The sequence below is a fragment of the Lonchura striata genome, chromosome 4, assembly GCF_050655825.1.
Source record: "Lonchura striata isolate lonStrDom1 chromosome 4, ASM5065582v1, whole genome shotgun sequence".
Classification (NCBI taxonomy): Eukaryota; Metazoa; Chordata; class Aves; order Passeriformes; family Estrildidae; genus Lonchura; species Lonchura striata.
The window spans coordinates 10,661,177-10,674,194 of record NC_140706.1 but is presented as its reverse complement, the minus strand read 5'-3'; the positions used below and the strand labels follow the sequence as shown (position 1 = coordinate 10,674,194).

At 38.8% G+C, this 13,018-nt stretch overlaps 1 long non-coding RNA gene across 6 annotated transcripts in view; it reads left to right on the top strand.

The window, feature by feature from the left end:
- LOC110481881 (uncharacterized) overlaps nucleotides 1-13,018 on the top strand; it is a 15,571-nt gene extending 2,553 nt beyond the window's left edge. For 2 of the 6 annotated variants that reach the window (XR_014954691.1, XR_002467333.4), the window contains exons 3-7: nucleotides 1,593-1,717; nucleotides 3,127-3,254; nucleotides 4,511-4,568; nucleotides 6,245-6,499; nucleotides 11,925-13,018. This is a non-coding gene — a long non-coding RNA (uncharacterized LOC110481881). Of the gene's footprint in view, nucleotides 1-1,592; nucleotides 1,718-3,126; nucleotides 3,255-4,510; nucleotides 4,569-6,244; nucleotides 6,500-10,062; nucleotides 10,659-10,697; nucleotides 11,735-11,924 lie in introns of those variants that run through there. The other 4 variants (XR_002467336.4, XR_002467332.4, XR_002467335.4 and 1 more) reach the window with 3 other exon arrangements.

The window sequence follows — 13,018 nt, the reverse complement described above, 5'->3', positions numbered from 1 at the left end:
CAATTTAACAGTTAGGTAGATATCAGCTTTCATTTGTTGGATCAGAAATAACATACTGATTTTCTATTGCTATGTTGTTTTGCAAACTGATTGAAATACTGTAGTGGACTCTCAGCTTTCTGATTTCATTATCATTAATGCAATTTTCTGTGAAGTTTTTTTTCCCCCCTAATAGTTATTGGTGCTTACAGGCTTATTATCATGGTTGTGCAATCCATGACAATGCTAGGATTTGCATGCCTTTTCACCATCAAACCAATCTACAAGGTTTTGGATGAGAGCTGGGAGAATTAGTAGATGGTTAAATTATCATAATCAAGTTTTCAGTGATTTAACTGATTCTCTTTGATTTCACAGTGGCAACAGGACATAAATTTTACTGACTTAAAAAAAAGTTATTTTCACCTGTGTTACAAATGAGTGGTTTTGGCCACTTAAAGGATCACCATCAAGTTGATTGACAAAACTAAGGTTTTAATAGGAATTTATGAAAGTACAACCTCAACAGACCTCGATGACAAAGTTGAGTCTGTTACTCTATATAGATGAAGCATGGATAGGAAAATCAGATTGGAATAAATTTGTGATTATTTACATAAAGACCAGGATGGGAAAGGGTAAGAGTACAAATAAAGGTGCAAAAGTCAGAGGTGTATAAATCTTTGTGCACAAAGGTACTTATCAAAAACTCGGTGAAATGCAAGTCCCTTTGTGTTTCTCATCAGGCATGGCTTGCACCTTGAGGAATGTCCTGTGGGGTGTCAGCCTAAATCTTGTCATCAGCAATGGTTTTTCAGATATTGCCAGATGAAGGGTTTGTGAGCTCCTAGAGTCCCACACCGAGGGAGGTGTTGGTGCAGCCTGTGGTCCAGGACAGCTCAAAGGAACTCACTTAGGACAGCTGTTTATAAGGTCTCAAGAAGATTGTTTTTAGTCATCTGTAAAATCTCTGTCCTCAGATTGGTAATTACTGGAGTTTATAATAGGTTTTGAATTTGTTTCCAAAATTCCAGCAGCAATGGTAAAATGGTAAAAGCCTGGACACAAAAGCAAACGGAACAGTAAGATCTCACTTCTACCTCTTCACAAAAAATTTCCTAGGCTTGCCAGAGTAAGGCCAACATTTTGATGGGACAAGGGCCAGTGTAGAGTAGGCACTCAACCTTTGCTGAAATTTGACTTGCATCCATCTCTTGGTCTACCATTCCATCTTCTAAACCCATCTTGGGTTTATAAACATTTTGAATACTGTTTTTAGGACATGTCATGTCTTCCACATGCAACTCAGAGTTCAGCTACCTGACTACACACTCAGCTCTCTTTGAGGAGCTTCCCTTGTGGGGACCTGACTACTGATAGTGGCCTCAGCAAAATTAGTGGCTTGTAAGTTAGTCAACAGTTTGTGTATAAGATAGTTCCACCACCATGGTGTCTTCACCCTATGATATCTTTATTTGATAAATAAAGATATATATGAAGATATACTATGATATCCATGAAGACATGGAATGGTAAGATATACTCAGATAAAACTTGCAAGTTTTTTTGCTTGAAAATGACAGAAGTTTTCAAATTTTTTTTCTAAATTTCAGTGAGCACACAAACTTCCATCAGTTGCATCTCTTCTTATTGCTGAACTTCAATCAAACATATTCTAGATTTCCAACAATTAAAGCATTAATCTGAGCTTAGCATCTAATAGGAGAGAATTTTCCTGGTAAGTACAAAGGGGCACTGCCTTCAGTCATGTTAGCTTTCAGGAATGGAGACAGGTAAACTAATCCTTTCTTTCCAGCCAGACTACTCTGAAAATAGGCCAGGTCCCACTGGGAACAAAAGATGCTCCTAGAAAAGTCTGTAATTAGACGACTTCAACTGCTCTACACAAATGTCTCATTAAAGTTCCACTATGATCAAGCCTGCTGATGCATAATACAGACATAAACACCTCAGCTGAAAGCTGCGTTTTCTGTGATTCATTCTCTGAAGCAAACATTATAGAATGATTATCTCTTTAATCCAAACATATAGTCATTCTTCTTCATTGATAACACAGTCAAACACCTACTATATCTTACAGAATATTTTCTAATGATTTAGAAGGATCCAGTAATTTGGATTATGGCCTGAGAAAGTCTTATGCAGGACCTGCCAAAAGACCCCTCATAACACTTAGTTCATTCATCTCAGATGTAGGTACAGCTTGCAGCACAAGTTAATTTTAGTTGACATTTATATTTAAATGCTGAGGTTAAGTCTGATATTTTAGAAAGTAAAGTCAAAGGGATGAAGCATGGGAGAAAGAAAAGTAAACATGGTAATTTCGTTAATTTATTTTCTAATTTATTCACTGAGTTCTGAACTGTGTGCCTCTTTGCAATGTAGCTGTCTTCAAGTGAAAGTCAAAATATCTTTTCTGAAATGAAGATTATGGTGATTAAGTACTAAAAACTTAGTTTTTGACACTGATTCCTGATATTTCACCTCCCATCCCATCAAAACCTATCTACTGAAAGCAATAGTGGTTCCTACTGGGCACATGACCACAAGGTAGCCCTGATCAACTTGCTGCTTTTGTGTATTCACTGTGAGATTGCAAAATCAATTTTCTCCTTTTAAGACTGATGGTGTCAACTCCTGGCAGTAGCTCATATCTAGACTGTGTTCCTTTCAGCAGGAAAGGGGAGGCAGAATAGTGATATTCCTCCCTGCTTTTTGGTTAAATAATGAGCAAAGTTAGAGAAATTTTGTTTTTCAATAGAGAAGTCCTTGAAGGCCAATGATACGCAGTTAAGTGAAATATGGCTTGCTCACTATAATTTTTCCTAACTGATTCAGCAACTCTTTGGAAGGAATTTTGACTTTATTAAAATGAACTGGGGGAAATGGGAGAGAAAAGTGAAGCCTGTAGCTAAAGTCTTACTTTAAGATATTCACAGAGAAAACAAATGATTTTGATGTCAATTAAGGTAATCAAAATAAATTTTGAGAAAAGAGTTGCATCTGCAGTCGAAGAGGAACAGAGAAAAGTCCATGTATATTAGACTTTCTTTTGCATAGGAAACAATTAAATATTTTATTTTTAATACAGTTATTTCCACACTATGTCTATCTTTTTTCTTCTAGGGATTTGCAGAGAGTTTTGATGTTCAAGGCTTGTTTTGAAGCCCTCTGTGTTGCAGTTTTCTGTTTCGGATCCTGGGGACTGACAGATGCTCAGATTCTTCTTGGTGCAGTGCCAGCAGTGGCAGCAGGTAGTGAAGTGCCCTGCGTGCTGCCAGCCCAGCTGGCATGTCCACACATTAATTGGTTCTCAAGTCAGTCCTCCTGAGTCCAACCATTTGTTGCTTTCATTGACTACTGCCTTATCTCATTAATCAATGTTCTTCAAACTTGTGTAAATCCGATCTGCAGACCTGTAGCAAGTAAAACTAGAAATACAGCTTTGTGTAACCTTGAAGTTCAAAACTTAATGGTCTGCAAAATAAGGATGACTTCCTAACTTTTACAGTTAGCACACTGGAGACTGAACTGCTGTCTCAGAAAATGATCACAGAGCACTGAGGAGCTGGAACCTGAATAACTGAGGGAAAGACTGGAGTCTCTCCTCCCAGACATGTTCTCTCTCTCCATCCTCACTGTGCTGAGTTCCTGCCAAAATATCTTTAAAGTTGGGAAACAATTTGAAGTTGGGAAACATGTTCCTTTTCTCTATAAATATGGTGGAGAGGAGCAGTACTGGTAATTTCACTTTCTTCAAGCAAAAGTAGGAAGAACTATGAAAAAAAAAATTAGTTAGATTTATCAACTCTTTTTCAGTGACATTTTTTCTTTAAAGCCATCCAACTAGAATGCAATTCTCATTATCTGCTTTAAACTGTAAAGCACTTACTAGAAGTCTTTCAAGTACTCTGGGCTTCTATTTTTTCTTTATGCTCATTGATTATCTCAAGACACACCTATCTCCCCACCTCATTTTTTGTTATATTTTTATAAATAAGCCATTTTTAATGTTTGCAAACATTGATCCTGGCTGACAGCAGATAGGGATACTCCTAGGAGGGGGATGAATGGGCTGGAAACAGGCTCCCCTCCAACATCCAGCTGCAGCTCTGCCATGAGGGCAGTGAGAATGCAAAGTGCAGCACCATGGTTTGTTTTTCTTTGGCTCCCTTGCCCTAGATGGTCCCTCTCCCACAGGGCTGCTTCTCTCCTGCTGCAGTGCCTGTCTGCTGTGCTGCTCCTTCTGTGACTCGGGAAAATCACTTCAATTCCCATCACTGTGAGAAATCACTTGAGCTAGATTACTTTCCCTATTGACTCCAGGTTCTGTACATGCTTTTCCAAGTTGGAAGAGTGTTATGTGGAAGGAATTTGTCACTGTGAGTGCTCTTGTGTTTGGGGTGTGGGGAGAAAGACTACAGCATTGAATAAAAGGATAATGGCTGCTGCTTGATTGCGGAGTCTTCCCTTCCCTTTCTACTATTAAAAGTTGTTTTTATCTTTTCAGATAAAGGAAAAGAGATGGAAACAAGAGGGATCCTTTGCCAGTCCTCACAGTTCTGCTGGTGAGCTTTCTTTCTACTATTTTTATATTAATCCGCAGAGTCTCTATTCTTCTTTCTAGAACATTACCCTGACAGAGGTTCTGTACACGAATAGCTCTTCAGAGAACTGTTGACATATCTCTTGAAAAAGTATCCCTGAGAATTCACTTTGATATGACACATCAAGCATTGTGGTCTCAAGGTTGTTTGAACTTCTAAAGAACATGGAGCAGAGAAGAGTTTGTTCTAGCTGAATTGAGAGGAGACTTCATCAGTCCACCAGCATTGTTTACACAACCTTTGTGTGATATATCACCATGTGACCTGTGGGTGTTTGCTGCCTTGAGAACCATAATACTGGCTCAGCCCTGGCTCAGCTCAGCTACTTCCAGAGCAGGGCTGGGTCATATCCAGCAAGCTTTGGTCTCCAGGGAGTTGGGTCATGTCTATATCCACCAAAGTTGTCCATTTTTACCCCTGAATTGATCTGAGAGAATCCTTCACATGGGATCTGCTTTGTTTATAGAAATATTTTTGAACCTCAGATATCTTCTGCACAACTAATACCAAATCTAAGTATGCTGACTGTATTACCTGGGAAAACCAGCTCTGGAGAGAAGGTATCTGATGTTTGCACATCTGATGTTTGATCAGGGGGCTCCTTTCTTCTGCTCTCAATGCCAGAAGGACAGGTTTGATGAGAGGGTGAGACATATGCCTAGAGTAGCCCTGAGCCATTCTGACCCTCGGTTGCAATTTGGCCCTTTGATCTTGCTGGTGGAAGCTAGAGCAGCACTTGAGAGCTCTGAGCTAAAAATGAGAACATGTCTAATCGGGAACACAGAAACCACCCCAGTGAATGTCCATACTGGGATTACAGGACCTTCCATGTACAGAGCCATTCAAACCTAGTGCATGGCTCTGTAAACTTCATTTGGTCATATCCTGAAATGTTTGGGTGACTGTCTGCCTTAAACCTTATCCTTCCCCTCTAAATTATGACCTCAGTGTGTAAAACCTTTTACTGAAAAAGGTCTCTCAGGTACACATATCCCTTCTGACATGAAGACGTACTCTTGCTAAAAACAAATGCAAAACCTTACTTGAATAAAGGAACTTGTGATTTTGTCTCTCTGAGCTGTGCATGTGCAAGCTTACCAATGTGGGACACCCTGGAGAGTTTTTCAGCAAGAAAGGAAATTGTCTGCAGCTCAGAGCCCTGTGGGAGCCTGAGACTTGGCTTCTGCTTGTGTCCAGCACAGCAAACTTACATCTGTGTAGATACAGCATGGCTCTGTGTGTCAGGATGACTGCTGATATGTCATGTGTTCATGTACAGCATGCTGAAAATGTACATCCAATAAAAGTATAATTGTTACAAGATACAGTGAAATGAGAAAGTCTTGTGCTATTGGCATATACAAGGAGAAAAATACTTCCATAATCAATTAAAAATGAAGTCAAATAAGGTACAGAGCACAATTATTTTTGTCACTCTGAATTTCAGTACTCAGTACCTTTCTTTCTCAAAAGGGAAAATTGTGCCCACACAATGCAGAATTTCACGTGTTTTCCCCTCTACTAATGTTGTATCCACATTCTTGTTTAGTTCTGAGCAAGTGCTGGTAGACATTTTAAGAGGAATCCTGGAGAGTTATTCACATTATCATCAAAAAATAGGACTTTTATTTTCACAGTTTCTCTGTCCTCTAGCAAGACCTTTTGCTGGAAATTAAGGGACATCTCCTGTAGTTCTCAAAGCAGTAGCACAGGCTCCTTGGAGGAAGAACTTAGGAAATAAAAAAAGCCACAAAGAAGCTCATGGGACAGAAAGGGCAAAAATGGAGTGGAAGAGGGAGAAAACTTACCAGCAAGACCATACATCTGCTCAGCTGGGACAAGTGCAGGTTTGAATGAAGAAGATCTGAGAGAGAAAAGAAATTATTGTCAAGGTAAATATGTGTTTTGATGTTTTGCCAAAGGAGTGGGTGGGTGTTCACAACAGACTAAGGAGAGTGTAAGTGATTTTGTGGGTGGTCCTAGGAAATGAAAGAGAGCCTGGGGAGGGTGGTGTGAGGAGAGGATGTTCAGGAGGTTTGAGACTTTACTGCAATCTGGGTAAAAAAGCAGAACTCTGAACAGGAATCTGCTCAGACTTTTTAAGGATAAGTCCCACTTGCTACTGCGGCGGTACAACCTGATAGAAAAGTCTTAGTGGATTCATTTGTATGGAAGGAACTACCTGGATGTTTTAGCAATATAAAGAGACCAGAAATTAAAGCCAGTTGAGGAATAGAGAATTTCCAGTCCTGTGTGGATTTTTTTTTTTTAATTGATAATTAACCTCACTTGAAAATCTCATATCCTCATTCTGGTTTGAGTTTTCCAAACTTAACTTTCAGCTGCCAGTCACTGAATTGTACTGTGCTTTTTAGCTGATGCCTTACAGATCTTGCAAGCATCTTTATATGGTCTTGGGTGGTTTTTTTTTTGTTTGGTTTTTTTTTTTTTTTTGGCATGGTTTGGTTTTGATATATTAGTGTCATGTGGTGGACATAAAAAAAATATTTCCTTCCTCAGTTCATTTTTTTGTGTTTTGGGAGGCATTTGGATTACATTTTACCCTTATAAAGGCTCCTAAAATACTTTTATGTTTCTCAGAGGTGGACAGATCCTTTTTATAAAGTTGGGTGAGGTAAAGGGAAGGTGATTATTTTTTCTTAACTAATTATAACACTTGAGATCAGGTGCTGTAAAAACTGGGGCTGAGTTTGACCTATTCACACTCTTTTGCTTCTACCTCCTACTTCTACAATCTGCACTTGATATGAGATACATAATGTAAATTTGAATAAATAGGAGTTTACTTCTCATCTCATATGATGATACATGAACAAAATATAGATCACAATAAAAAAACAAAAACTCTTAAAATCCTGATATAATGTGGATAGCTTTTGTACTTCAGGACAAAGCTTGGCAAGTTGAGCACATTTATTTGCTGAAAGCCATCTGCTGGAAAAGATTGGATGTCGAACAGTAATTCTAGGTTATTACTGCAATTCTGCAAAGGAAGGAAGTGGGAATTGACTACTTCTTTTTCAGCTCCTCTAAACCAAATGAGAATGACAAACGCTGGGAAAAGAAACATGATTTAAAACTCTGGGTGCTCTCTCATGGGAAAGAGGCAGAAATAATTGATGTCTACAACTAAACTACTCATTAGGATGGACATGTGTGTTAGGGAACTTATGGCTGAACAACACAATTGACTTTAGTCAGAATGTTTCTCTCAGTGTATAAAAATATCAGCAGTGAACAAAATAGATCTGCAGTGAAGGCAACAACACAGGCCACTTCTTAGGAGAGACAATTTTCTTCACAAGTTTTCTTGACATGGCAATCTGCCAGAGTTATTTCTGTGGTCCCTGGCTTGTCCTTCACTGGGACAAGACTATTCACAGAGGTGAAGGTAGGAATACAATCCTCTTTTGTCATGCAACATCATGTTGTTCATTGTAAGTGTGCCTGTGTCTCTGGCTATTGCTCTGAGCCTGCCTTGATTATCTTTTGTGTTCTTTTATATGGCCCCGAGGTCTCTGAGGGTAAACACAATTTAATGGGCAGTGTGGTTACTGCTCCTCTGCAGAGCTAGGCAGAAAATAAGTATATACATTTACATAAATGTACAGGCCCTCTTTACACTGTGAGGGATTGCATGGGCTGGGAACCAGGACAGACCCCTGTGTACAGACCCCAGTATCCAAACCCCAGCAAGGGATGGGTGCCCCTAGGCCTTTCACAGCATCTTTCCAAATGATGGAAGGGCACACCATCATCCTAATGGCAAGCCAGTATAACCAGCTTTAAAGCAGGAGCTTTATTCCTGCTTTAGGTCAAGGACACAAGGACAAAAAAGTCAAACTCAATAGGGCCCCAGGCAGCAGCTCCAAGGGTGCAGCTCTTGGCAAGCAGAAATTTCCTCAACAAAACAGCATCTTGGTTTGTAAATCACAGAATTTAGTGATTGATGTCCAAAATTAAATCAGACTATCTCTTCCCAAGAGTTTCCATAAAGCTGCTTTTTTAGTAATTTCCCATCAAGGAAAACAAATCAATAATTTACTCGATTTCTTTTCCAGTGCTCCCTATTAGCCAGAGGAGAGGCCAGCTGGAGAGGGCTGGGCTGACACATCTGCTCTGTGCAAGAAGGCAGGTGTGTCACCTTCCTGTGAACACACAGCCCAGGGCTGCTCTGCCCTGCTCAGCCAAGCCCCTGTGGCTGCTGATGAACCCAGATAAGGGAAGTGGCTTCTCCTGCCATGCTCTGACTCCACCCCTGTGGGCATTAAACAGCAAAGAGAACACCCAGCTGTGGCCTGGGCCAGAACCTGAGATCTCAGCAGGCATCATCCACAAACTATTGAGAACACTTCCCTTGTTTCCTGTCTAAAAAGGAGTTAAAACACCTCTTTCATGGGCACAAGTTAAAACCCACATCACAGGGGATTTAAGCTGACTTCTTTAAGCAGAATCATGTCTACAAATATCTGCCTTTTAAACTGCCATACAAGTAGCCTTTACAATTTCTTTGCTGCCTTCCCACTCGCACATAGATTTTTGAAATCCAAGGAAAAAACTTAATCATGCAGCTCAGGCAGTATAGGTACAAACTGGAACTTTGTGTTTTAAAAAGTGCCTTAAATACATTATGCAGGTGTATGAATAAGCACTCTTACAGAGCCATGATTGCTCATTATGTTTTCCAAGGAGTTTATTTCTGCAGAAAGGTGGCAATTCATTCACCTCAATGTCTGTTGGTCTTAACTTTAGTAATCATTATAATCAGATTTATTTTTGATCTTTTTCTGATTTAGGTGACTAAGCAGCATGTACATAGCCTGTGTTGCTATTAACTAGTGTTCTGGAACTCTTTTTAAGACTTTAACTTTTACTTGTAAAGTTAGAGCATACATTCTTTGTGGACAAGACCATCAAATGGGGCAATCTCCTTGTCATTTTCCTGTGACACCAGAAACAACTGGATTTTCTAAGCTGTTGTGAGTGAGGATGTCACTAACAGCTCAAATTAGCTGAATTTCTGTTTTGTAGGAAATTCTGACCTTTGGAAACTTGTTATTTTTGACCAGAATGATTTGCAATGCCTTTGGAAATCATGAAAAGGTCTGGGCCATTTTAAAAAGCATCATTCCCCGTTTCTAGGAAATCTTGAATTGCATAGTTAAAATAATTTCAACATCAGTGTCCTTATCTTTTTGGTAATGATTTTTATATGCAAATTTCTGCTGAAAAGAGTAAAGATCCCAGAGTCAGGCTGAATGTCTTCTCTTTAACTTCCTTTTCTTGTAGTCCAAGAGGGGAGCTATGAGTGCCAGGGAAAAGTGAGCATTGCAGAAACTGCTGCTTTTCCCTCCCACAATTTTTTTAGCACAGAGCAGGAGAAGTGCTGGTTCTTTCCATGATAGTAAGACACTTTTTTATTCTTTGCCACTAGCAAAGTGATGCTGTGATGCTGAAGTAGATGTCACATGGACTCAAAGATCTTGAGGAACTGGAGAGGACGCTGGTGGAGGGAGGGAAAGCAGAGTCTGCAGTAACAGATCCCAGATAGGGAAGCTGAAAGTGAGAAATGAAGGGAGAACCAGGGTAGCACACAGTGATGACACCTCAAACAATGCAAGAAAAAGAAGCTCCTGCCACAGGGAAAAAAAAAAAAAAAAAAAAAAAAAAAAAAAAAAAAGGCGGGGGAAAAGTATTTTAGTTCATGTTAGCTGATGACATTTCTTGGAAGTAATAGTTTCCTTCCTTTTAGGAAACCTGAACATTTCCATTATTCTGTTACTGAGGGGGGAGAAGCTTAATTGTCCAGAATTAATCTCATACTCCAAACTGACCATTGTTGAGCTTGCTCTTGTAGTCTCCTACAGAAACAATCTGTCCTCTTTTCAAGAACATGTTAAACCAGTGGCTGATTTCATCCTTATTTGATGTCTCAAATGGAACAGAATTCCACCAATTTTTGTAGAAGTGGGTAACCAGGCAAGAGAGAACTGGGGTAATAGTGTCAAGTTTACTCCTATAAATTCTATCATTATTGTATGTAAATCCTCATTCTCTTTTCTTCTTCAGCAAGATGACTTTGCAAAGCACATTACCTTTGCTTCAAAATGCTACAAAGCTGTGCAAGGCAAAGAGTCTTTGAATGAACAGTTCAGGAAAAGACTGTCAGACCCATCCTCTGTCCCTCTACATGGTTCCAGTGGCTGGACTGAAACCAAAAGATGTCATAAAGCAATTTATGATGGACATGGAGAAGACAGAAATTAGAATTTGGCATATCCTTTGTGGTGTCTGTGTACCTTTTGCGGACCGTGTGTGTAGAGAGGATCCTGGCAGGTGAATGGAAGAGGCTGTACAACAGCTCAGCTGGTACCTGATGCAAATCAGAGCTGCTGCACACCCTCCCTGGGTGTGGGGGGACGCCAGGCATGTCTGACTGTTTTCCTCCACTAAACCCACCTCTGCCTGAAATGTAAACTTTAAGGAATTTAGAGATTTTAGAGGAGCTAAGATTTTAGTTAGAAATAAGCCTTACTAGAGTTAATTAAAATAATAATAATAAATGAGTAGGCCTTGATGAAGTTAAGAGTTAGTAGTTAACTAATAATTGATTGCTTGTCAGCACAATGTTTAGTTAGCTGGGTTTATAATGAAGAATATAGAAACTGACAAAGAGCTTTTAGGAACATAAGACAATTCTGGGCCTCCTCTGTTCTGAAACCAATTGAAGACAAGGAATGGGAGTTCTACCAAGAGTTCATTTGCCATATTTGCATTGAAAAGGTAGAAAGGTCAGAACGAGGAAGACTTCATTTACTTCCTCATTTTGACCTCATTTACTTCCTCATTTTGGGACACCTTCCCATGAAAGGGACACCGACCCACTCCAAGGAACAAACTGTGCATGCTTAATAGCTCTTGAAATGATTAGCTTGTGAAGTAAGGAATGGGATGTACCAAAATTATGAACATGTGTTTGGATTTTGGGTATTCAATACTTGTATGGATAAAAGGGCTCTGTAATCACTTGGAAGCTTTGGTGTGTATTTGGGAGCTATCCTGCATGCTGCCCAGCATTGAATAAACATACACTTTCTAACTTTAAACTGTTAGAGAGCTTTTGTCCATCACAGTTAGATATCGGTACTAGATCAATATCCATATTTTTTAAATAAATCATCAGCTCTCCTTTTACTCCCCTTTTACTGCCTCCAATGATATAAAACCCTGGGTCCTGTTCTAAAAACTGTTGAAGTCCTCATCACTAACCCTGATTCAACTATCTCTTTTTTGCAGGTATATTTTCTTCCAGCTGGTCCTCCTGTTCACATCTGCTTCTAACAACAGAGCAAGCTGGATGTTTGTTCTGAGATTGAAAACAGTCAGCCTGTAGCCTTTTTTTTCATCTGAGACTTAGATCTTAGACTCTTCTGATGTCAGCCATTAGTACCTTCCAGTAGAGCATCCTCCATGGACACTTCCTTTCCTGTTTCCTCTATTAATTTTTAAATATGAATGGCTGATAATTATAGCTAAAAGTGCATTTTTGCCTTGTTTTCAGTTCACCCATCCACAAAATATTTACCAACTTTTTCCAAAATTTTTTTTAATCTAATGTCAATAATTACTCTTTAACATATTAGAATAAACCCAAACATATCTCACTGTAATCCACTTATGTTGGCATTTCTCTCTTTGTTGGTTTATTTTTCAGGTTTTCCTGAAAAATTTGAAGTTGTTTTCTTCCACTTCTTATGCAACTTCAGACTCATGCCATGAAAACTGGTACTGAAAGTATTGCTTTTTAAAAAGAACCCTCATTCATTAATCATGATGGCATCTCATATTAACTAGTTAATGTATAAAGGCCTTTGGGCACTTATGAATCTGTAATTTCAAATCTAAAATGAAGCAATAGTTTTTCAGGCAACCAAAGAAAAATTCACCAAGGGCAAAATTTAACATTATGCAACTATTCCAAAAATACTCATTCTATACACGGCACAATACACTTTTTAGAAGTAAAAATCAAAACACACTGGAGAATTTACATATGAAAACCTGGCTGCTTTCTAGGTAGAATGTCAGTTCTGTATTGAATCCTTATCATTCTGAAGAACTCTTCCTTGCAATCAAAGAGCCCTTTAAAAAAAATTGTGAAAAAGCTTTTTAAATTTATAAGGAGCTTTTATAAGGTATGTATATGTATATTCAATTTAGAGCAATATATCATATGGATGACTCTAATAGTTTTATGATAATCTGAATGATACCTTACCAGTAATCCTACAGATTTTTAAGGGTGTTTCTGTTACTTAATTTCAGTAAATTTTATGATCTGGGTGAATATTATTAGCCTGTAAACATAATAAATCAGTTTTTGAATCTCA